This window comes from Panthera uncia, chromosome D4 (genome assembly GCF_023721935.1).
Source record: "Panthera uncia isolate 11264 chromosome D4, Puncia_PCG_1.0, whole genome shotgun sequence".
Classification (NCBI taxonomy): Eukaryota; Metazoa; Chordata; class Mammalia; order Carnivora; family Felidae; genus Panthera; species Panthera uncia.
In genome coordinates, this window is record NC_064807.1 from 18996506 (window position 1) to 19023274 (window position 26769).

The 26769-nt window shown below is 44.4% G+C and overlaps 1 protein-coding gene across 1 annotated transcript in view; it reads right to left on the bottom strand.

Moving 5' to 3' along the window:
- GNAQ (G protein subunit alpha q) overlaps positions 1–26769 on the bottom strand; it is a 354951-nt gene that overhangs the window by 318322 nt on the left and 9860 nt on the right. The window lies entirely within an intron of this gene.

Genomic DNA, 26769 nt, shown 5'->3' on the forward strand with positions numbered 1-26769 from the left:
AGGGCGCGGGAGGCGGCCGCGGGCGCTGGCTCGGGGGGCGCGCGAGGGAAGGCCGCCGCGCCCGGCCTCGCTCAGACGCCCGCGCCTCCTTCCCCGGGAACGGGCGGCCCGCCTAGCCCCCCGCGCCGCCGCCGCCGCCGCCGCCGCCGAGGCTCCCCTAAGCCCTGCGCCCGGCGGCGAGAGCACATCCACCGGGGCGTCCCCGCAGCGAGCGGCCGCCGACGGCTCCCCGCGCCCGGCGCGCCCGCTCCTCGCTGCCGCTAGACACGGCTCCCGGGCGCCCTGGGCCCTGCCCGCGCCCACCGCCCGGCTCGCGCGCAAAGCCCGCTCGCCGGCTCGCCCGCCGCGCGCTCAGCCGCCTCCGCCTCCGCTCCGCCTCCGCCAGACGCCCACCCCCGGCCCCGATTGCCAGGCGCGGAGCGGCTGCTCACTGCTCGCCCTCCCCCTCGCCACACACACACATTTTCTTCTTTCTCTGAACTGGAGCACAGATCCGGGAGGGAGGCGGCGGCGGCAGCGGCGGCGGGAGGAGGAGGGGAGGCGGAGGGAGGGGATGGGCGCGGGAGGAGGGGAGCGGGGAGGCGGCGCCGCCCGGCCCCTCCTGGAAGGCTTTCCTGGGCTCGCAGCCGCCGCGGCGCGCCTCCCAGTGCGGCTCTCGCCTCGCCCGCCGCTCCCCAGGCTGAGCCGGCCCCTCGGGCTCTGCGGGCGCCTCCCGCTCCCGCGCGCCGGTGGGGGCCGGCGGGCGCAGCGGTCACGGCCGCCCCCCGGGGAGGGGCGGGTCGGGGCCGCCGCCAACCTGCCGCTGCCCGCCCGGGCGTGGTGGAGCAGGAATATGGCGGCCTCTGCCTGCCGCTCGGCCCCCGGCCCAGGAACGCGGACTCGCGGGAGGCTGCCCCGCCAGCCCCCCAGCCCGGGCCGGCTCCGCGAACCGTCCGCGCTCGCGCCCCACCACTCCCGGTCGCGCCGCCTCCCGGCCACTTCTGGGCTCTTTCCCGTTCCTATTTCCAAAACGCCATTCGGTTACAAAAGTATCTCGCGTCACCTCTGACCCCAATTCGGTCTTAGATACACTCGGTCGTGGAGTGCGACTGGGGAAGGAGGAACTGTCACCGGTTCCCGGGGGGGGGGGGGGGGGGGCGGGGAGGGAAACTGTCCACAAAGTTACGGGAGATACACATCTAAATCCTAAGCTGCAAACGAAGCTGTCCAAGTTTCCAAGAGCCTCCTGATGGCTTCCAGTTTATATGCCATTGAGGTTGTTTCTGTTTTGTTTTGTTACAAACTCTTCTGGAAAAGGCACACGATGTTTAACAGCCAAGTGATCAAATTTGCCCTTCTAGACCGAGATTGAATTATGCTCGATTTACAGGAAAATGCAGAATCATGTGGAAGCAAAGGGAAGAATCAAATAGAAAAAAGGGGGGGAGGGGGGACAAGATTGCCCCAGCAGAATCCCATTCTAGTATTTTGGTTTTCCACTTTCAATTGAGGCAGTTTACTTTATAATGTTTATTTTGTTGTGATGGTCGACTGATAAATGGCAAAAAAAAAAAAAAAATCTCCTTGCTCATTCAGGTTTTGTTTTGTCTAACAGCTGCAAAAGGGGAACTCCTCTGCTTCCGGCTTTCATGGAACCTGTGGTCTCCAGAGTAAATTGTATTTTATGATAGGAATCCCTTTTTCATATTTCATGTTTTCTGAGATGTCTCTGGAGCAACGTGCTTATCCAGAGTAGAAAGGAAGGTCATGACTGTACCATTGCTACAGGTCAAGAATGCATATAGGCTTCCTGAGTGACAGGTGTGTAACTACCTTCTTTTATGTGCCATTACTTCCACCCCCTTGACACACACATGCACACGCGCGCACACACACACACACACACACACACACCCCAGGACTTAGATCAAACAAGTCACGGAGGCATAAGATCTATACTGTAGGCTCCCTTTCTAAATATCTGGGCTACAAAATGATTAAAGTTCACATAGGCCAGGAAAGCAAAGACAAATCTCACCCCCTTTATGTGGACTCCTATGTCACTAGAGGGGTGCCTGGGTGGCTCAGTTGGTTAAGCACCAGACTCTTGATTTGGACTCCAGTCTTTATCTCACCATTCACAAGACTGAGCCTTGCCCATCAGGCTGTGCACTGACATGCAGAGCCTGCTTGGGATTCCCTCTCTCCCTCTCTCTCTCTGCCCCTTGCTCACTCTTGTGCACACAATCACTCTCAAAGTAAATATATAAACTTAAAGCCACTAGACTTTCTGTGAAATTAAAACTTAAAGTTAAGTGACTAATGAAATTAAAGATTGAAATTCAATATGCAGCAATTTTAAATGGCTTCAGAGGAAAATTTTTAATTGTAAGTTTGTATCCTCTAACATACATATATATGAGTTTCAGAGAGATATTAAATGCCAAAAAAATCAAATGACAGGAAGCTTCAAGTCTCTGGGGTCCTAGCCAAGGATCCTCTGAAATTTTTGACAATGTCTCTCAAACTGTACTATCCATCTATCAGATAATCCATTTTGACTGAATTGACATGCTCTTTGATGAAAGGAATTACACCATCTGATACTATCAAAATCCATTTTTTCACCCCTGGATCCCAAGCATCAGGGACAATCCTTGGCACTCAGTAGATATTTGAATGGATGAAATCAATCAATAGGAGGATGTTTCTTCACGTATTGGAAAGAAATCAGAAAGTAAGCCAGTACTCTCTGACAGTGATGAAGCCATGTATGGATGACAAGAAGGAAACAGGAAAATTCAAATTTAGACCCCAGATCTATCCAGAAACCTTTACATATGTATCTGGAAAGCATTTGCCAAACAAACATTCATACAACCTAAGTCAAGCAAACAAAATCCATGTAGAAACTCTTGACGTTATTAACCATATTTTAGAAGTAAATAAAATATGCAACTAAACATGTATCATATTCCAAAGCCCCAGTTCATTAAGTTAACATGTATTCATTGCCTGCTATGTGTCAATAAGGAGAGAGTGCAGGAAGTGAGAGATGGTCTTGACCTCAATAGGCCTTAGAGTCTTTGTTTTTTTAATGTTTATTTATTTTTGAGAGAATGGGAGAGAGCAGGGGAGGGGCCAAGAGCAAGGGAGACAGGAGATAGAGAATCCCAGGAAGGCTCCACACTATCAGCACAGAGCCCAACATGGGGCTCCAACCCATGAACCACAAGATCATGACCTGAACCAAAGTCAAGAGTCAGATGTTTAACTGAGTAAGCCACCCAGGCAACCCTAGGCTTAGAGTGTTAAGGCATGAGGCTCTGAACAGCCATAATAAAAGACAAAGTGAAATCAGTTTGTATTAAAACCGGAATAGACGTAACAATAATAAAGGCATAAAAAGGCAGAAATAATTCATTCTGGTAGGGGGAACTAGAGGAGACTTCATACAAAAGGGGATATTTGGATGCATCTTAAAGAATGAACAGGCTTTCAATAATACGTGTCTACATCACTTGAGTCAGCATTTCCAAATCACCCCCAAACAGACAATGAGATGATAAGCCATTCTGAGAATTGAACGGCAATGAGTACATGACTGAAAAGCAAACCACACAGCCCTCAGAGCATAGAATGCCAGAGGGAAATGGGAAGACTGTCACCTTTTCCATGGCATCCTGAGATGGACAGCTGCACCATGTTCCTATTACCCTCCTCCGTAGGGACTGGAAAAGAAACACAGTCAAAGGCGTACTTCAGTCAAAGGCATAGTTCAGTTTCCGGGAGTGATCCCAGAATAAGAGAATGAAAGGCTGAACTCATGTAAAAGGAGCTCCTGGGGAGGAAGAAGCCTGCATCGCTCCTGTTCCCAGAGTCACTTAGCATGGCTGCTTCATAGCACACCCTGCACCGCCGTAATTATCTGTTTCTCTACCTCAGCCTCCTCTCCCAGTGCCCTGTCTCTATCTGTCATCTCTCAGTCTCAACTGCTTTCAGGGCACCCTAAAGAGTGCCCAGCCTGGAAGAGATACTCAGTTAAGTGATGAATAAACAAAAGAATAGGAGAACCTACGTCAACAACAAACACACTGCAAGACTGCCTGTCCCAGGCAGTGCATTATGCCAGATGCCTGAGGCATACAAAGCCCTTAAAGCCTTAATAATCTGTTTGGGCAGACAGTCCACATGCATAAAAGAATAAACAGCAATGCAAAATGAGAAGCTCTCACTGCTAACCTACAGCAGAGAGAATGGACTGCTAGAGGAGTTCAGAAGAAGGAGCAGTTATTCAAACCAACCCAAAAGAGTATGGGTAGACACACGATGATGGTCACCTGAAAGACCGATTAGAAGTCGGCCTGAACCATTGCAGATCCGACAAGAGCTGGGAAAGAGCTGTTCCGGGCAGAGCTTGCTGGCACAGCTGTCTAGCCAAGGAATAAAGTAGCCTTGCTCCTGGGAAGGCTAGCAAGCAGGCCCAGGGAGACTCAGAGACCTGCAAATGGCGCCACCTAGAGGGAAATTTTCAAAACAGCAGAAAGAGGATGATTCTTTGTTGAAAGAAAGGGTTTCAGGGCCAACAGGTTGAAGATGAAAAACCAGGCATGAAACAGTATCTCCTTCTGAAAGAGAAAATACCCACACTTCAGAGCCACCACACAGATATTCTAGATGAAGCCAAGTACTTCCTTCCATCACCACCCTTATAAATGCTTCCAAGTGATCTCCTCTTAGTACTCAAACATATCCATTCTGTGCTTATCCCAGGTTAGCATCATCAAAGCAAGCGCTGTACCTCACAGTGGAAAGGCCATCAAGTCCCAAGAGACTGGAAGGCTCTGAAAGGCTGGCCAGATGGCAGCTATTCTTAAGCTGGGTACACCAGAGAAGCCGTTTACTAATGTTTGATGAATGAATGAACGAATGACTGAATGCCCCGCTAAGACCAAGAGAGCACACTGGCGGTCTTTGACCTGACCAAGTGTTGCTTTTGACATAATGGTGCCATTGAAAATTTTGAGTTAGCTTCCAGAACTTAAACATCAAGAGATTCATGCAGAAATCTGGATTTCAGTTCCTGGTCAAGAGCCAGCAATCCCAGGCCTCTATTCCCAGATGACAACCATTCCCATCACCTGATTTACTCCCCATTGCCGTATAACCTGGACCAGTTTCTCCTCCCCATTTAGTAACAGGCTGTATCTGTGGGCATTCCAGGTGGGCTCCCAAATGCAGTTAGCGGGACGAATATTGGATTTAGAACTTAATTAGGTAGTTGATCTAGGCAATTGGTTTCTTTCCACTCTTGGTTTCTATGCTTCTAAATCAAATAATCATTTATTCTATTACATTTATCTCCTTTGACGATTTCTCGTGTAAGTTTCAGTAAGGGCAGCGATTTTTGTCTGTCCTGCTCACTCCTGAATCCAGCACCCAACACAGTGCCAGGGCTATTACCAGATGCTTAATAAACATTCATTCAGTGAATGAAAAAGAGATCATCCAATCAAAGAGGCCACATACTGCCCACATGGCAGCCTGCCTCTTTTCTTTATTTTTTTCTTAGCCAGATGGTACCCACCAAAGCTTGGCTCCCTCTGTAAAATGTTCCTTGGCCCTGTGCATCAAAATCTTGCCTCAAATAAGTTCACCAAGAAAAATTAGCCATCGCTCGGATATCAAGAAAGCTGGAGATGGAACACTCTTGTTCAAAACTCAGATGGAAACATGTATTAATTCACTCAAATCAACTTTGTAGGAAAGCTGATATTCCTGACACGAATTCAAGTACTGTGTATGTTATATATTGGAGACCACGACACGATATATAGTCAAAGTTGTTAACTGCTCAGTGTGTGATACATTAATGAAATACGGCACATGTTGATGAAAAATTCACAAGTCATTAAAGTGTCTGTTGTGCTGACTTCTCAGTGATTGAAATGGACCTGATATTAACCTCTTAGTTACTATCCTTGTCAATTTTTCAAGCTGCCATTCTGATTTTATCAAGAGATAAGAAAGCTAACAGCTTTTCAATTTTGAATAGGAATACAAAATATTTCTTCCTGACCACAAAATTAAGATATAAAGGTTATCTTTCTCGGGGCGCCTGGGTGGCGCAGTCGGTTGGGCGTCCGACTTCAGCTCAGGTCACGATCTCGCGGTCCGTAAGTTCGAGCCCCGCGTCGGGCTCTGGGCTGATGGCTCAGAGCCTGGAGCCTGCTTCCCATTCTGTGTCTCCCTCTCTCTCTGCCCCTCCCCCGTTCATGCTCTGTCTCTCTCTGTCTCAAAAATAAATAAACGTTAAAAAAAATTTTGTTAAAGGTTATCTTTCTCATTTTATTTTTTTTTTCCTCTTTCCTTTCCTAACTCTTAAACCAACCCAGATCTATTTGAACTGCAAAAATTTCCAAAGGTCCCTTCCAAATTCTTAAGCCCCAGACTTGGGGTGAGTACTTTGGGCAATATGGAGTAGAGCCTAGAATAAGGGAAGGTGAGTGAGCACAATTTTTTTTTTTTTTTTTTGCCTTAGATTTTAATATGTCTTGGTACACAAGTGTTAGTGATCCTCCCTTTATTTAAAATTCTGATAAGGGGCACCCGGGTAGCTCAGTCAATTAAGCATCCGACTCTTGGTTTCAGCTCAGGTCATGATTTCACAGTTCATGGGTTCAAGCCCCACATCAGGCTCTGAGCCTGCTTGGGATTCTCTGTCTCCCTCTCTCTCTCTCTGCCCCTCCCCTGCTCACTCTCTCTCAAATAAACAAACCAAAAAAAATTAAATAATAAAATAAAATTCTGATAATTTGCTCATCATGGATTTTTGCATTAATTTTTAAAAATACTGTCTCAAAACATTATTTATCCTGATTACTGAGATTTTTGGTGCTCTCAAATTTTGCAGCCAAGGCAAATGCCTAATTTGTCTTATCCTATCCTGGCCCTGATGTGAAGGTGGTACATGCATTGGCAAACACATGGAAAATTCGTCACTCTAGGGAGGGAATGAGCTGTGGAGGATTATCTATTCTTTTTACATCTCAAAAATACACATGATTTCTGCCTGTGGAATGAGAACAACAGAACTGGGTTGAAAGCCATTGATTGTCCAAACGAAAGCAGCAGAAGTTTCCACAGCCTCTTCAAGTACCCATGTACCAGGAAAATCAAACCCCCCAAAATATGAGAAAAATGCAGAAAATATCACATATTCTAGGCTCACTCCCTGGCTTACATTAAATAGTAATAAAGACCTCTAAAAACCCATGTGGCCTAGGGAATTTCATTTTTAAAAAAAAAAATTTTTTTTTAACGTTTGTTCATTTTTGAGAGAGTGCAGGCGGGGAGGGGTAGGGAGAGAGATGGAGATAGAACCTGAAACAGGCTCCAGGCTCTGAGCTGTCAACACAGAGCCCCAGGCAGGGCTTGAACCCAGGAACCCAGAGATCATGACTTGAGCCGAAGTTGGATGCTTAACCGACTGAGCCACCCAGGTGCCCCTAGGGAATCATTTGTTAAAACTAAAGCTACCAGAAAACTAACCTACAAAAGGGCAAATCTACAGATGTTCTGATTAGGGGAGGGTGTGGCACGGAATGCCCACACTTCTGCTTTCCTCTTCCCTCAGGCTATTTTCAAAGACCCTGAGCTGAGTTGCACACATTGTACAGCAAGGTCCTACTTAGACGGTCTATGCATGGATCCAGGGTCTGCAGCTAGGAAGTGCAAAAAGCCGAACCAGCACTTGGGCATTCTCACTCTCAATTTCTTTTCCCGAGGTCCTGCTCCTTTAAACTGAACGAGTCCTGGGGGAAGTTATATTTGGTCTCCAGCTCTCCTGGCCTCAGAATTGGGCCTCATCTTTTTGGAAAAGATCAGTGGTTCACTTACTATTTTATCTATTCCCAGGAAGGCCCGAAACCTACTGATAAGCCCGGACTGCACATTTGAATCACCTGGGGAAGATTACTGGATGCCAGATTCTCACCGCAGGTATTTGGGTTTGATCGGTCTGGGGCGGGGGCCTAGCATGTTTTTAGTATTCTTTTATGCCCCCAGGTATTCCAACGTGCAGGCAAGATTGCTAACAACTAAACTATAGCAATAAAACTAATTACTCACATGCAGGCCTCAGCCGGTGGAAAGATAATGCAGCCATAATTAGCTGCTTCAGCTGAGAAGCCCAGTCCGGCCTCACGGAAGCTGAGAAGTACCAGCCTCAATGCTCATGAGAACCAAGCTGGCCCCTTTCCCCCACTCACTATCCTATTAGACCTGTAGACAGTTTTCATTCATTGCCTTTTTCCCCTCATTATTTTCTTAAATTTGTATCAGTGTTGTCATGGGCGGGGCAGGGTGGGGGGTGGGGCGGGGCAGGGAGAATCCTCAAAAAATACAGGAAAACACAGAAGAAAATGAGTATTACCCATAATCCTACCGCACAAAGATAACTCTCATTTACATTTTCTTGTTTGGATTTGAGTCTTTTCTATTCAGATAGATAGACGTGAAATTGTTTACAAATTTAAATTATAGTTCACATACTGGTATTTCTTTATTTTTTAAGTTGTATAGGCATAGAAGGAAATGCCCAAATCGAACAAAATTTACACGAGGCAGTCTCCCTCCTACCTCCGAATCACGTCTCACCTCCCCAGAGGCAACCAGTGTTACTAGCTTTTTTACAGACTTCCAGAGATATCTACATGTGTAGATAAATTATGTCTATCCATCTTTATCTTTCAGTCACAAAACTGGTTGTATACTGTACAATCTATTCTGTAATTTGCTTTTTCCTACTTATAAGGTATCTCAGAGATGGGCCCATATCCTCCCTTTTTCTTTTTAACATTACAGTTTCTATTGCAGATTCCCCACGATTTTTTTACCCAGTCCGTTATTGACGGGTATTTGTTTCCAGTGTTGTGCTAGTTTTATTATAAATATATGCTCTTCCCATGATTTTTTTTTCATTTGGTAGATATTGCAAACATGATATTAGTAGCATCTTGGTGTTCCTTTCTATGAATTTATAATAATCTGTTCAAATAATACTGAATTGTTAGACATTTATATTTTTTCTTAATTCTTTATCATTATGAATAAGGCTGCAGTGAACAATCCTTGTATATAAATCTTTGTGCATATCTCCATATCCCTAGAATAAATTTGACAGAGTCGAATTCTTGGTCCAAAGGACATGCATGCATACACACACACACACACACACACACACACACACACACACATATATACATACATATATACATACATATTATACATACATATTATACACATGTATGAAAAATCTCATTCCCTTATCTTTGTAAAACCACAAATACTGATTTAAAAATTATGGAATTGGTTTGGGGTCAAAATACTTGTGATTCTTTTGAAGTGTAATCTTTCTTCATTATTAGGAACTACTCTGGGCCTTTAATTATTTCAAAGATTTTACAAACCTAAGCATCTATCTACAAATCATCATAAATACTCTTTTTGCTGAATTATAAGCCACATAGATAGAGCTAAGGTTTTAAAAGTTCAAAGTCATTTCATTTAGGTAGTTCTAATAATGCCATAATTCATGAAAAGTCTGCTCAGAAGCACATCCAAAAGATCCCAGCCTTTCTTTTAACACAAATCCACAGACCCAGAGTTGGGATACATCTTGAGTTTGTTCTGTATGTATTTCCAGAAGTTCATTCTGAGGAAGCTAAACACCCTTTTAACTCTTCACATCGAGGGGTATAGCTTACCACAAGCAAATGAGAATTCTACTGGCTAAGGCTTCCTTTCATTCCCAGGGAATCCAAGGGAAGAATCCGTTTGTCCAGCTTCATGAGGACTGGCTCCAGTCAGTGACATCTTTCAGGATCAGGAAAAGGATGTCACCAATTACTCGGGGGAAAAATAGTGCGCTCCTGGGGAAGGTAGGAAGCTCTATTTAATATCGACCTTGTTGAGCCATAGGCTACATGCTACTCTTTTGCTACAGTACTTCCAGGGGAAATCTCCAAATACAGTACAGTTCAACTGATTTTAAAAACCAAGAGCCAGATGAAGTAAGGGTAGAGCAATTTCACGGGAACCCTTTCAAACCATTCATGCTTAAATCTTTTTAAAGTCAGCACACACCATGTGTTTTGGACTCTATTTCCAGCCAAGCGATCAATATCTGAAGGTCTGGAATCACTCAAACACACCTCGCTTATGGTTGGGATTTACCTAAAGCACGCGCCTTGCAAGATTTTTTAGTTGGGCCTGCCTGGAGAACTCAAGCACGTGGTGCAATGTCAGTGAGATGGCAGATTGCTCAGATGCCTGTTGTTGGCTCTGAAACGCCACCTGAGCCATGTCATTGTCCTCAAGGTATTTATTTCAGTATACGTCTTTCTGTGGGGATGGACGCGAGCCTGCCAAATCCACTAACTACAACTCGAGGACTGCAGATTCTAAGCTTCTTCACAGCAGGGATAGAAAAAGAAAGGTTATCTGAGGATTCCAGAACCGTTCTCTTCTCCTCTCCATAAGGAATACATCACTGCCAGGCTGATCCACGGGGGGATTGGTGCCCTACTTGGAAGGTGGAACGTTGGTAAAATGGCAGGAAAATAACTTGTGTCTCCCAGATGCATCACATTCAAAAGATTTTAATTTTATTTGTTCTCAGGCCACGTTTGTCAACTTTGTGAACCAGACAGGTCTTACGAAGACTGCCGTTGTGTCAGTACGTGACTTACCCTCGCACTCTTTGACCTGACTACGGGGACTACTCGTGGCGTGTCTTAGGACTGGGTCGGCAGGGCACAATGTCAGGGTAACAGGATGAGGGTGGGCAGGAAGAGGAGCAGGTCATGCTAGTTTGCCTGCTAAGGCCTGACAAGATCGCCTGCACGAGGTTCTATCCCAGGCAGTTCATTATGATACAGCGTCCAAGGATTACAGCTACCTAAGCTCACAGTTCAAATAACTCCATTCATGCATTTTGTCACATTCATTCAATTCCCAGTTTGCGACAGGCAGGACACAGAAAGAAGCAGGAGTCTGTGATGAGAACTGGAGTCAGGATTAGGAAAGTTGGCCATGAGGCAAGAAGATTGGAACCTGGCTCTAGTTCCTGGGACAGGCCAGGTTCCCTGGGGAACTGGGTTCAAGAAAGGTTAGCAGAATGAAACGCAGGGTTAGGGACCAAATCTGCTCAAATCAGCACACTGCCTCCAAGGCAGATTTCTCACAGGGTGACCTGATCCTGACCTCCAGAAAGGAGGGCTGATGCTGATCCTCAGAAAGTCGGCTTGGTGGAAAGTCCTGGAAGTCCTGGAAGTCCAGCACGGTCCCATGTGCTGTTTGGAGGACGCGGGCAAATGCGGCCTGTGCCTTAACAATTCTTTTCTACTCCTTCCAAGCAGGCGCTGCCTAACCATTTCCAGTCCTGGGTTTAGTTAAAACCGGTTTCCAACAACTTCAGATTTCTTCAAAGTTAATCATTCATAATTTTTTTTGTCTGTTCCTCAAGACTTTTCTGGGTTTAAAAATATAGTAATCCAAATCCAAATGGACATATTATTCCAAAGTTTTAAGCCCAGCAAGTTGTTTTAGAAAATAACCATGAAATTTCAAAAGTATTAATATTTCTTCCAAGAGTATATAATACACATCCCCAGGTAAGCATTATTGGAACCTTCCATATTTTGTTCTGCATGGGAATTGTTAGTACTTGGTAATTTTGTTAAATTTTTTGTGTGTGTGATAAACAGAGCAAGACCAAAGCAAGAAAGAAACCCGTTAGGAAATCTGAGTCAGGATTAGGAAAGTTGGGTACTCGATTGCAAAGAAAGGACAGAAAATAGTCATCTTTGAAAAGCAAAACCCATACTTTCTCCATATTTCATCACATTATTTTCTTATTAAAAAGGAGCATGTGCTTATTATAGAAATTTGGGAAATACAAAAAGTATAAAGGAGGAAAATGAAATTATTGTGAAGCCCCGCTTGGCAAATATTTTGCTAGATACCATTTGTCTATTTCCTATGCAAATATAAGCATGAATTCTCAAATATAGTCAGGATTAGGTAACACAGCCCATTTTGAATTTCTGCTCTTTTTACTTAGTAATCTATTATATTTTTCCCCATCCTTACCTACTTTGTAATATGATGTTATCTCATTGTACAGGCATTAAATGATTTCTATTCACTTTTCTCCCGCTGGTAGACATTTAGGTATTGACATTTTCTCTTCGCTATTGTAAATAGCACTCTCACCAACAGCCTTGTCTTAAATCTTTATGAGCGTCCCTGAATTCCCATCCCAGTCAGAAATGTAGTGTCTGGGATAGAGGTGATTTTCATGGACAGATTTCAAAACCAGAAAACTACTGAAATGTAGAACAGAGAGAGCCCTTGCTTCATCTCAAACAAACTCCCCAGTTCCTACCACCTGGCAGACCCTGCTCTGTTACCCTTCATGTCTCATTCCTCCCACCTGGCCATAATTGATCACATGGTATTTCTTCTGGAAGGAATGCCACCTGGCAGCATAGGGCAGAGGGAGACAAGACCCAGCTCTGGAACCACTGGAGGGCACTGAGGATACATTGCAGAAGCTGTTCTAGCTTAGGACAGACCAAAAGGGCAGAGCTGTGGATCATATACAGCATCCAGGGGACCCAATAGGATCTGTGGCCGTTCTGGGCTACAAAAGTTCTATCAAAGGGAAGGAGCCAGTCTTGAGGAATTCAGATAAAGTGCCACTGAAAAATTAGGTAGGTGAGAGTTACACATAAGATCTGTCCATGGGGTTAGCTGACACTATAGTTTAGAGGCAAGGGTCTGTCTGGTCTGCAAGATCAGGAAGTAGCAGGAGTTAGAGAAGGAAATAGGGAAACAGATCTGAGCCTTGAGGAAGCAGGTCCGGGGCTGGGACCATACCTGCAGAGTCAGAAAAGTTCTAACTTGGGGCTCAAATAAATGAATAAATGATTCGGAGCACAGGTTCCATTTAGGGGAAAGTGTGTCTGTTAAACTGGGCTAGGAAATGCTGCAGTAACAATCCCTAAATCTAAAGGGTTTAAAACAAAATTGCATTTCGTCCTTATGTTACATGTCCATTTTTCATCAGCATGAGGTCTCCTAACCACATTGTCCTCACCCAAGGATCCCAGGTTAATGTGTACCATATAGTTGTGGCCATGGGGAAAAATTACAGGATAGTCCAGCATCAGTCCTCAAATTCTTCCACTTGCCTGGTGGCTCAGGCGGTTAAATGTCTGACTCTTGATCTCGGCTAAGGTCACGATCCCACAGTTTGTGGGTTCAAGCCCCGCGTCGGACTCTGCACTGTGAGCACAGAGTCTGTTTGGGGTTCTCTCTCTCCCTCTCTCTCTCTCTGCCCCTCCCCTTCTCATGCTTTCTCTCTCTTAAAAGTAAATAACCATTTTTTTTTCAACGTTTATTTTATTTTTGGGACAGAGAGAGACAGAGCATGAACGGGGGAGGGACAGAGAGAGAGGGAGACACAGAATCGGAAACAGGCTCCAGGCTCCGAGCCATCAGCCCAGAGCCCGATGCGGGGCTCGAACTCACGGACCGTGAGATCGTGACCTGGCTGAAGTCGGACGCTTAACCGACTGTGCCACCCAGGCGCCCCAGTAAATAACCATTTAAATGCTTCTGCTGTCATTTCCTTGGCCAAGGCAAGTCATCACACAGCCACGCGCCTGGAAGCAAGAGTGAACTGGGAATCTTGGTGCGCATTGGCAGTGGCTGTCCCATAACACCACGGCTAAGTCCTAAAGAGGAGACACTATGAAGAGAGGAAAGATTCAAGACACTTAACGACAGCTTCCCTGGAGTCCTAACTTCTCCTTTCTCTGCAACCTAAAGTGGGACTTAGGTTTCAGCAGTCTGGAGCCCTATTCCAACTGACCTTGAGAAGGAGCAGCCGATCCATGGCAGGCACAGATTCTGGGGGATGGTGTGGGTAAGATAACCCCACAACCACTGCCCCTTGAGCTCCTGGAATAGGATGGATCCTAGTATGTCCGGGCTATCGGGGTTGCCAACTTAGTTGTTCAAGTTTATACTTCTAGGTAGTTGGTAGCAAACAGATGCCCCCCAGCAGGGTTGTCAAGATTTAGCTCATCTGGGGGAAAAAAACGAAAGCAACCGTGTGCATTGAGACAGGTAGTGGTAGTAGTAAATGTCAAACAGCAGAGTGACGTGGTAAGTAAGCCATGTTTATTTCAGATACTTTAGGGGACATTTGTTTAAGGTAAGTAAAACTCCACCCCGGCATCCCATTCTGATGAGGATAACAGAATGATGGAGGGGCTTCTTCAACTCTTTACAAACTGTAAGTGGTTCTAGAACACCTGCTGTGCTGTTGGACTTGCTGGATGCAGCTGCAGACCTTCCGCAATTATACCAGCAAGATGACAGGAGAAAGTTGGCGCTCCCTTGCTATTCATTTCAAACATAACTCAAATTTTGGAGGAGCTTATGAAAAATGCTCGGAGAAATGCTAATTTCACATTCAAGTTAACAAGAAAGAAGCTGGTGGGTTTTTTCTTCGTAATAAGCTCTTCCAAAGGAAGAGGTTTCTTTTTTAAATTTTTTTATTCTTTTTAATGTGTATTTATTTTTGAGAGAGAGAGAGAGAGAGAGAGAGAGAGAGAGGACATGAGGGAGGAGGGGCAGAGAGAGGGAGACACTGAATCTGAAGCTGACTCCAGACTGAGCTGTCAACACAAGATGCAGGGCTCGAACCTGTGAGCCTCGGGATTGTGACCTGAGCCGAAGTCGACATTTAACCGGCTGAGCCACCCAGGCGACCTGAAAGGAAGAGATTTCTAACTTAGATGTAGCTCACCCAACCTGAAGTAGGAAGAGAGGAATAATCAAGCTCACTCTGTGGAAATCATTTATTTATAAATGGATAGCACCATGCAAATTGCATGTCAATGAAAACAGAAAGTGTGAGTTATAGACATTCTCCAGCATGGGATACGTTTTTGCTAGTTAACTACAGTCTTCAAGTGACACTTCCTAGTTGATTTGCAAAAGGTCAAGGTTATCAAAATGGGCTTCATAGTCAATACCACGCTTAATGGTTATATGGATTCTGGTGAAGTCCATGACCTGAATAAGCATGTGGTTCAATTTCAGCCTTCAAGGGATCATTTAAATAGCTGTGAGTGTGTGACAATCAAGATCCGTAGAACATCACTTAGGTTCCTTACAATGTTTCATTCCCTTTGCAAAATTTAAAAATTCAACGGAAACTACCGTAAATGACTGCCCTTTAACAAAAGTACACATGTAATAGACAATCTGACATTCAGAGAAAATTTAAAATGTTAAAAACATGTATTCTCACGAAAACTTTTGTGATTAATTTCTTTTAAATCTGTGGGAGCCTCTGAAATAGAAGAGGGGAGAAAAGCCCTCAATGCAATCAATTTCACCAAAAGTAGGAAGTCTTATAATCAACTTCAGTGATTTATCCAGTCTTCATGTGATAAATACCATTCACACTGGAAAAAATAACCCTTCTCGTCATTTAAGCAGGCTCACGCAGGGGTTGAAAACGATGATGTAGCCATCTCATAATGACTGCTACAAAACTGAGGACTGTAAAGTCTTGTCCTATGTACAGACATGCCCTTATGCCCAAGTCACTGAGAATGTAATTGTGGCAGAAACTCACATTTTACATGCCTTGGTACTTACATGGCTCAGTGCTTTGGAGAAAAAAAAAAAAAGCTTAAAACAAAGAAAATTTTGAAATCCAGGTTTTCTAGCCACCAAATTCACATTTGTACACTTTTAACAGGCTAATGCAAGAAGGCTTTCCCTTAAAATATGTTATTATTTAATGGAGATGGCCCTTCTTTCTCAGCTTTTCAGCTGAACTGTTAAATTTCTTTCAGTTTTGGCACTTTTTAATTTTGATCTTCAAGTTGCTGAATATAACCCCTCCTTCCATTTTCTCAGCTTGCAAACTGCATTGATGCATTTTGTTTGGTGGAGATTTATTTTTTTACTTTATACTTTCTGTTCTTCTGCATTTTTAAAGTTTCAAAATGAACCTATGTTACTTTTGAAATTAGAAAAAGAATGTTTTTTTTTTTTTTTTATCTTTCAGAGAGAGGGAGACAATGCATGTGAGCAGAGGAGGTGCCAAGGGAGAGAATCTCAAGCAGGCTCCACACTCAGCGTGGAGCCTGACACAGGGCTCCATCCCATGACCCTGAGACTACCTGAGCCGAAATCAAGAGTCAGATGCTCAACCGACTGAGCCACCCAGGCACCACCCAAAAATATATATTTAAAAATGCGTTTATTAGATGCACAACATGAATGGACTTTACACTTACAAATGGTTAAAATGGTGGGGTGCCTGGGTGGCTCAGTCGGTTAAGCGTCTGACTTCGGCTCAGGTCATGATCTCACAGTTTGTGAGTTCGAGTCCCACGTCAGGCTCTGTGCTGACAGCTCGGAGCCTGGAGCCTGCTTCGGATTCTGGGTCTCCTTCTCTCTCTGCCCCTCCCCCACTTGTGCTCTGTCTCTCAAAAATAAATAAATGTAAAAAAAAATGGTTAAAATGGTTAAGATTTATGTCATGCATATTTTACCACAATAAAAGGGTGCATTTATTAGAAAATCCAGGTGTCCTTGCATTTACTGATGACTTTTTCTTTTCACAGATCATACTTTTGATGTTGTGTCTAAAAAGCTGGACTTCATTAAACTTAACTTTTCCTCTGAGAAAGACTCTGTTACAAGAATGAAAAAACAAACCGCATTTGGGGAGAAAATATTTGCAAAATGCATATCTGATGAAAGTCTAGTATCCTAAATACATAAAGAACTCTTAAAACTCAACAACCACCACCACCAACAACAACCAGATAACAAAGCTTACAAATGGGCAAGAGATCTGAACAGATACCTCCTCAAAGGAGACAGACAGATGGCAAAGAAGCATACAAAGAGATGCTCAACATAATGTCATTAGAGAATTACAGATTTTTTTTAACGTTTTATTCATTTTTGAGACAGGGAGAGACAGAGCATGAACAGGGGAGGGTCAGAGAGAGGGAGACACAGAATCAGAAACAGGCTCCAGGCTCTGAGCTGTCAGCACAGAGCCCGACGCGGGACTCGAACTCACGGACCGCGAGATCATGACCTGAGCCGAAGCCGGCCCCTTAACAGACTGAGCCACCCAGGCGCCCCGAGAATTACAGATTTAAAGAGATACAACCACCTGTCTATTAGAACAGCTAAAACCGAAGACACGGACAGTATCAAATGCTAGCACGGATGTGAGCAACAGAAATTCTCATTCACTTGCTGGTGGGAACGCAAAATGGTACATCCACTTTGGAAGACAGTTTGGCAGTTTCTTACAAAACTAAACATAATCTTCACATACGATCCAACAATTGCACTCCTCGGTATCTGCCCAAAGGAGTTGAAAACTTATACATTCAAAAACCTGCACCCAGATGTTTAGAGCAGCTTTCTTCAAAATCACCAAAACTTGGGAGCAACCAAGAGGTCGTTCAGCAGGTGAATAGGCAAATACACCGTGGTCCCTCCAGACAATGGAAGAAATGAGCTATCACATCACAAAAAGACATGAAGGAAACTGAAACGCATATTGTCAAGTGAAAGAAGCCAATCTGAAAAGGCTACATACTGTCTGATTCCAACTCTGTGACATTCTGGAAAAGACAAAACTCTGGAGACAGTAAAAAGATCAGCGGTTGCCAGGTTTTCAGGGGAGAGAGAAAAGGATGAATACTGAAGCATGAGGGATTTTTAAGGCAGTGAAATAATTCTGTATTATACTGTAATGGTGGAAAAATGTCGCCAGACATTCCTCAAAACTGGTAGAATATGTAACACAAATGAGGAATCTTTATGAAAACTATGGGCTTTAGTTAATAATAATGTAACAACAGAGTCTCATAAAAAAACAAAAATATTACGTTAAAATATTATTTATCTTGAAAAAATGCACTTACTAAAGTAAAGGTCACTGTTTGCAGTCACAATTCTGCTTTTAAAATATTCATTTCCATAATTACCCATTGGTTATTTAATATTGTACGGTAATTTATGGTGTCGGACAGCAACCTCTAGACATTTTCAAGCAGATAATTTTCATACTATGTAACACTGATTTGATCACTGATTCAGTAAGAGTCCCAAGACTCCTAGTTTTTACATTTTGATTAAATAATTTCACTATCTTGAATAAATAATCGATACGCAGTTTGGCAATCTAATTTCTCAAGATTCCAATAAAGTTGCAGTTGAAACGAGGGGCAAAACTCTCACATGCATAAACCTTCAGAGTTCTGTCGTTTCTTTTTTTTTAATGTTTATTTTATTTTTGAGAGAGAGATAGTAGGGGGTGGCAGGGCAGAGAGAGAGGGAGACAGAGAATTTGAAGCAGGCTTTGTGCTGAGAGCAGAGAGCCCGACGTGGGGCTCCAACTCACAAACCATGAGATCATAACCTGAGCCGAGGTCAGACACTTAGCTGACTGAGCCACCAGTCCCCCCAAGAGTTCTGTCGTTTCTGATGATAATACAGCATTAAGAAAAATAAGATACCAATAGTATTCATTTAACATAATTGTCTTTCTTATTTTCTGTGAAGACACGCAAAGATATAATTTCTACAACGTGGATGTGTCAGCTTGGAGCCATGTTGGGACTTCCGTGCTGGGACTGGGGCTGAGAAAGACTCTTTGACCCAATTACAGAGACAAGTAGTGTGAATACCAGTGTGGCTAATTCAGCCTTGACTCAGATTTGCTCATGCCAAGGAATCTGCTCAGGTGGGTAGAAGACAGTCAAAGGGGCCTCCTGGCACCACCACTATTCAAGGACACATGGGTTCATGAGGCTTCTGAGTTTTAATAGAACATTATCCATCAGATAGAAATATGAGACTTAGAGCTACCTTTCAGAGGTGAGTAAGCTGGACAGATCTGGGCACTCTGGGATGATCCCAGCCACATAGCATGGAATCAAGCCTAGGACCTCAGCCCCTCCGAGAACCGGCTGTGGAACCGGATAACCAGAGTAGAAAGCCAGTTCTTCCTGTAGGGCAAATATACTCGTTCAGGGACCCGCCACTGATATGAATGGGACTGTAGTGAATGTGCCACCGTGGTCCAGAATGACTTCGAAACTGCATGTGGCTCGGCTGTCTGGGCCTTGACAACTCCAAGAAGCCGGGGAGTGACACTAACTTTATATTCACGTATCTCTCTTTGTCATTAAAATACTACTTTAGTCTGGGACACCTGGGTGGCTCAGTAGGTTGGGCGTCCGACTTCGGCTCAGGTCATGATCTCGCGGTCCATGAATTCAGGCCCTGCATCTGGCTCTGTGCTGACAGCTCAGCGCCTGGAACCTGCTTTGGATTCTCTCTCTCTCTCTCTCTCTCTCTCCCTCTCTCTCTCTCTCTCTCTCTCCCTCTGCCCCTCCCCTGCTCACGCTCTGTCTCTCTCTTAAAAATAATTAAACAATGGGGCGCCTGGGTGGCGCAGTCGGTTAAGCGGCCGACTTCAGCCAGGTCACGATCTCGCGGTCTGTGAGTTCGAGCCCCGCGTCAGGCTCTGGGCTGATGGCTCGGAGCCTGGAGCCTGTTTCCGATTCTGTGTCTCCCTCTCTCTCTGCCCCTCCCCCGTTCATGCTCTGTCTCTCTCTGTCCCAAAAATAAATAAAAAACGTTGAAAAAAAAATAATTAAACATTAAAAAAAAACACTAATTTAGCCCATATAGTAGAACATAGTAGTCAGGCTTCCACACTTGTCACGAGAGCGATTACTCCCATTAGATCTCAGTCCTCACGGGTCAGCCTTGCCCGGAGTTATGTGTTTTGAAATGTCAGGTACTTTCTCATATAAGTTGGGCTGTCTGATGTTGCAATTGGGTGGTTGATGTCATAGATCAGTAGATACTCAAATCTCTCCCCTACAGGGAGTGCTGACATTGGCATGAAACAGCTTGTTAAGTTTGGCGCCTTGTATCGCACATTTGGCCTGCTAAACGAGTACTATGCAAAGCGAAGATGCGTCATATCTTAAAATTATGGAACAGTTGAGCCGAAAGAGGTGCTAAACATCTAACCTTACACCCTCATTTCTCATGTATTCCCCCAAACACTGTAAAATGCTAGAGAGGTGGGACGGTGTTTCATTTCTTTCCACTTAATCAACATGGCCTCCTGCTTTATGCTTGGCATGGGAAAGAATTTAGATTATGTACATGACAGCCCCTCCAAGAAAGAAACATTCTTGTTTATGGCAAGCATGTGTTAACTCCCTGAGTTTCTCATGCTAAGGCCAAGGCCCCCAGGGGTGTGATGCTTACTATGTCTAACGGGTCAATCTTGCTAACTATTGCTCCAAAACGTAGACAGGCAAAATCAGCCATTTCCCTGATGGGTTTTTCATTGCCCCGTAAGGTCAATAAGGAACAGAAGGTGTAGTGGGTTCAGTGCAAGGTTCTGTTTGTCAGACTGGCCTTCACTGGTCCTCCCCAGAAATTGGGATTCAGCAGAGGGGCTGCGGCTCTTAACGTTAACGTGCCTTTAGGAACACTTTATACACACAGAATGAATCATTTCCCCCTCAAGAATTTGGGAAGTGTTCTCATAGTAGCCCAATGGGTGCATAAAAACAGCTTCCGGGGTGTGCCTGGGTGGCTCAGTCGGTTAAGCGTCCAGCATCAGCTCAGGTCATGATCTTGTGGTTTGTGGGTTCAAGCCCTGCATAGGGCTCTGTGCGGACAGCTCAGAACCTGGAGCCTGCTTCGGATTCTGTGTCTCCCTCTCTCTGCCTCTCCCTCACTTGTGCTCTCTCTCTCTCTCTCAAAAACAAATAAACATTAAAATTGTTTTTAAAAATAAACAACTTCCACCAATCTCCTCTATTTCTATCCTTAAGATTTTTTTTTTAAATATCAGGGGGCTTGTTGTCCCTCCTTGCACCTCGCCTTGCTTAGGACCATCTCCATTCATCCAATAATGCTTTAGTAACTCCAAAGCTCCAAGATAAGAAGTCTGACTCCCATTCCCCGTTTTCCCAGGGGGGCTCTTGGCTTGAAGAAAATCTGCCTACCTCTCAGGCTACTTGTGATAGAAGCATTATTTGCACACAGCCCTCTGTTCCTCCTTTCCTTTGCTCTGTGTGGTGTGGAGTATCTTCCCTTCCCCAAGGATGCTGAATTTGGCCATGTGACTTGTTTGGGCCCTTAGAACAAAAGTAGCAGCAACAGTGCCAGCTCCGAGCTGTGGTCTCACAATTCACGCCAGCCCTTTTGTACCCCTGCCATCCACCCGTAGAAAGAATGTGTCCTACCTAGCCGTTGCTCCTTTAGGCCAGGTTCTAGAATGAAAGACCAGTGGGTTAGACCTGAAATAGAGCTGTGGCCTGGAGCCAAGCCCAGCTGATCAACAATTCCAGCAGATGCTAACTGACCTGCAGACTGATGGGCAAGAAATAAATGTTTGCCGAGATTTGGGGGGCAGTTTATTATTAAGCATCAACGCAGGGATAGCTGACTAATACATTTCATATACCAATGAGTATAGGTACCTGATGAAGTTCAGTGTGCAGGATGCTTATTAGAGTCTCCTAGGGATCAAGACTTGCTTGGGAGAAAAGGAAGTAGGACTGGGTCCAGGGAAAAGTTGAACTGAAATGCCAGCCTGACAACAGCCTCGGCTGACACCACGGGAGCTCTGGAGGCAAAATACGCCATAAGTGATGTTCCACATTGGACCAACTGACCAGGCTTTCCCCACTTGCCCTGTCAGTTTTGTCCCTGAACCTGATAGCAGAATGCTGTCTGACGGGGGCACTCTCAGTGGTGGGGCAAGTCTTTCCTTGAAAGAGTTCTCATCACCTCGACCACACCTCCCTCTACATACTGAGCTATCACCTTAGGGGCCTTTGCTATGGCAGAATATTTCTGGATTATTCCTTCCTTCAGGGTAGTGAATGGGCATGTGCATCTACATAAGCTCATTCCAGGGGCTTTCCCTATACAAATGCAAAGCTGGTGAAATTTTTATTATGTTACAACTTAATCGAATTCCTCTTTGAGAGACCACACAGCCTTGGGGACAATCCGATGATAATCTGGTTGGGGTAAATGATGAGACTCTGAGCGGGGGTGGTGCCGAGGCACAGAGGAGATGGGTCAACTGCAGAGCAGGAAAAAAGGAGAGAAATTTGGTTTTACTCTTGAGGTAGAGAGAGCAGACAGGGGAGTCCAGAAAGCGGGGGCAACCACATGGCAGCAAGTGGGCACTTCCAGAGGTGAAGGGACAACGAGGCGGCCTGCTCGCTGACTTCTGATGTTCACAAAATCTCCTCCTTCCACGGTAACTTGAGGTCCCCACTGCATAAAGCAAACTGTCAGCTGCTTTTTGAAAAATATATTTCAACATACCCCAAACGAAAAAGTGTATAAAGAATAATACTAAATGCAGTGTCTGGTCACAACCCAGAATTAACAACTGTCAACCTCTAGCCAGAATTTCTTCTGATCTTCCAGTATTTTAATACACAAATTTTTACAGATAGAGTGGAAGCTTTTTGCTACTTTCCTGAACCCATTTCCCTCCCTCATCTGTGGCAACCACTAAGCTGAACTTGGTGTATATTCATCCTGTCCACATTAAATTTTTTTTTAATGTTTATTCATTTCTGAGAGACAGAGAGTGAGTGGGTTGGGGCAGAGAGAGAGGGAGGCACAGAATCTGAAGCAGGCTCCAGGCTCCAAGCTGTCAGCACAGAGCCTGATGTAGGGCTTGAACCCACTAACCATGAGATCGTGACCTGAGCCGAAGTCAGATGTTCAACCGACTGAGCCACCCAGGAGCCCCACCCTGTCCACATTTTCATACTTTTACTTGATTTCAGTTCTGTGTTTTGACATTTACAGAAATAGTATCATGCTGTATGTGTTGTCCTGCAAATTGCTTTTTTTCTTTCAACTTTCTATTTTCAAGATATAGTCATGTTCCTATTTTTTTACCTCCTATATAATATTCCACTGCACAAGTAAATCTCTGTTCATCTTGTCCTATAATGATAAGTAATGAGATTGTTTTAGCATTTTTCTTTCACAACTAATTCTGCATGGAACAGCCTTGAAAAGGTTTCCTAGGACAGAGACCTTGAAGTAACATCGCTGGGTTCCTGGGACATTACTTCTTCAGTTTTTGGTTGACAAGATTAAAATGGTGGCTTCCTAGCTTAAACCATTTGAGTGGCACTGCCGGGGACCTTCCATTGAATTTCTCTGCAGAGCTTCTCTCCTGGGCACCGACAAAGAGTCACGATGTAATAAATGTCTATTGAGTGAATTAATTACAGATGAAGAAATGGGGCCTTGAGAGAGGAAGTGGCCACCACAGTCCTATACTAATGGCAAGGCCATCTCTAGAACCCACATTTTCTGGCCCCAGGGCTGCCTCTGAAAGACCCAACGAGAAGCTCAAGTTCAACTCCAATCCCACCTGAAAACTCCAAGGGAGTCATTAGACGGCCAGTTGCCCTCTTATCAAGTATCTGTTCACATAAAATGTTTTGAGAGCTTATAAATTGTGGACGTTTCTGGTTAAACAACAAGAATGAATAGGGGCGCCTGGCTGGCTCAGTCAGAGGAGCACATGGCTCTTGATCTCGGGGTTGTGAGTTCTAGCCCTGTGCTGGGTGCAGAGATTACTAAAAAATAAATAAATAAATAAATAAACTTTTAAAAAGAGAATGTTAAAAAGAAGAAGAAGAAGAAAAAGAAGAAGAGGAAGGAGGAGGAGGAGGAAGAAGAGGAGGAAGAGGAGGAGGAGCAGAATGAATAAAATTTCCTGTTCAAGACACACTTTCATGAGGTCATTTTAGGCCATCATCTAGCATCCCCATTTGAGCTGGTGGTATATTTATTTCTCCTATATTTAAAACAATTTTTTTACATTTATTTATTTTTGAGAGACAGAGCACCCGTGGGGGAGGGGCAGGGAGAGAGAGACAGAGAGAGAGAGAGACAGAGAGAGAGAGAGACAGAGAGAGAGACAGAGAGAGAGAGACAGAATCCAAAGCAGGCTCCAGGCTCTGAGTTGTCAGCACAGAGCCCGACGCTCGTCCTGAACTCATAAACCATGAGATCATGACCTGAGCTGAAGTCAGATCCTCAACTGACTGAGCCACCCAGGCGCCCCTCTCCTATATTTTAAAATGGAAACATGGGATTGATCAGTAAGTACATGGATAGTGGAGGAAGGAACAATTCGAGCAACAAAATAAATAACACGGTATTGGACTACAGCCCAAAGTATAACATAAATATTCACAAGTCTATATTTATATAAGTGACGCGTAATTATTTAAATGAATGAATGAATAAATAAATAAATAAATCAGGGATAACCAAATTTCCTGTGCAGAAGAATTCCAAATGACTTACGTAGACACTGGCCCCTAAAGAAAGGAGGACATAATTCCCTACTCCTTCAGTGGGCTGCACATCGTGATTTCCTTCAAAAAGTACAATGTGGGAGGAGGAAAAAGAGCAGCTTTACAGTGGAAAAACAGAACTACTTCAGCCATATAAATATGTTTTACACCATCAGTGATAAGTCATATTAATAATATATAACCTTGTTATAACAAGGATGGGACATTATCTCTGTGGTCTCCCTCCCTAAAACCTTAATTTTTAAAAATACTTATTTGGGGCGCCTGGGTGGCTCGGTCGGTTGAGCGTCGGACTTCGGCTCAGGTCATGATCTCACGGTCCGTGAGTTCGAGCCCCACGTCGGGCTCTGTGCTGACAGCTCGGAGCCTGGAGCCTGTTTCAGATTCTGTGTCTCCCTCTCTCTCTTCCCCTCCCTGTTCATGCTCTGTCTCTCTCTGTCTCAAAAATAAATAAACGTTAAAAAAAAATGTAAAAAAATATTTATTTATTTTGGGGAGAGTGCAAGCTGGGGAGGGGCAGAGAGAGGGGGACCAAGGATCCAAAGCTGGCTCTGTGCTGCACAGGCTGATAGTAGCAAGCCCAATGGGGGGTTCGAACTCACAAACCATGAGATTGTGACCTAAGCCAAAGTCAGACACTCAATCGACTGAGTCACCCGGGTGCCCCCTAAACCTCTTTTAAAAAAAGAAAAGTTTATTTATTTTGAGGAAGAGAGCATGTGTGCATGTGTGAGTGGGGGAGGGGCAGGGAGCCAGGAAGACAGAGAATCCCAAGCAGGCTCTACACTGTCAGTGCAGAGCCTAACACAGGGCTCAGTCTCACAAACTGTGAGATCATGACCTGAGCCAAAATCAAGAGTCGGACGCCTAAAGGACTGAGCCACCCAGGTGCTCCCTAAAAACCTAACCTTCTTCCAACCATGAAGAAAACATCAGACAAACCAAGTAGAGGAACATTCCATAGAATACTTGATCAATATTCTTTAAGATTTTTAAGGTCTTCAAAAAACAAGGAAAGTCTGTACAAATGTCACAGGCTTGAGGACCCCAAGAAAACACGACAACTCAGTGTAATATAGTATCCTTGGTGGGATCCTGGGACAGAAGAGGAACATAGTAAGTTCTTTTTAACACAGTCCAGCTTTAAGTACGGGGGAAAGCTAAGGAAACCAGAATAAAATATGGACTTTAGTAAAGTTAGAATGTGTCGATATTGCTTTACTAGTTGTGACAAACTTATCACCCTAACCTAAGAAGTTCACAAGAGGGGAAACTGAATGCAGGGGAAATGGTAAGTCTCTACAATTTTGCAACTTTTCTGTAAATCTGAAACTATTCTAAACCAAGGAGTTTATTGAAAAAGAGCCAGGACTTAGAAAAGCGGTGATTAGCTTTGTTTTCTATTTGTTTTTTTATGTCATTTATATTTTCTACTAGGCAGGGAAGGGACCTTGTCACCTACTCCTCCTATTTCATAGGATTGGTGTCCACAGTAAAAGGGTACCTGCATACAGCCCGATGGAGCATTTATAGGTCCCTAGCTAGAAAGTCACTGATTTGCTCTACCCGTGCATGCTTCTCTGGCTCTTTAGCACTGAGATGTCTTTGGCCAGTGAATTCGCTGTCTTCCTGAGTATGACAGATTGCTGCTGCTGCCAGGCCAATTCACAGCCTGAAGATCTTAGCTAAATGGAGGCGAAATGTTGATGGTATCCTTGCCACTCACTGTTTTGTGTCCCATTGGTGCTTCTGAAAAATTAAAGGGGCAGGACCCAAATAGAGGAGTCTTCCATTCACACTTTTGGGTGTGTCCCCCCTCACAATGACTTCTGACCTCTCTGAGTATATCTCCTCTTTTCCTTTCACTGGCCCTAGAAGGGGGGAGTGCCTTTGTTGTTCTCAGAGTAGGTGGCCCTGTCTCCCTGGCCATCGCTGACTGGATGCATCACTCCCGGGTGTAGTGGACTGATCAGGAATCCTTCCTGAGGATTTAGAACTGGGGCTGAGATTTCCATCATAGAACTGAATTGGCCTCTTGAGTTGGGGCCTTCGTCAGGACCTTGATACATCTTTAAGACTTAAATGTTGGTGTCCATCCAATAGATCTAAAGAATATGAGTTTTACCTTTCTCATTCTAAACCACTTCTGGAATATTTACTGTCCTGGGCATATATTGTTCTTGGATTCCCAGAATCCATTCCTCAGTCTCTTGTACCCAGATCCCTGATTTTCCTTGGGAAAAACTATCCTCCCTGGATTTAATCATGC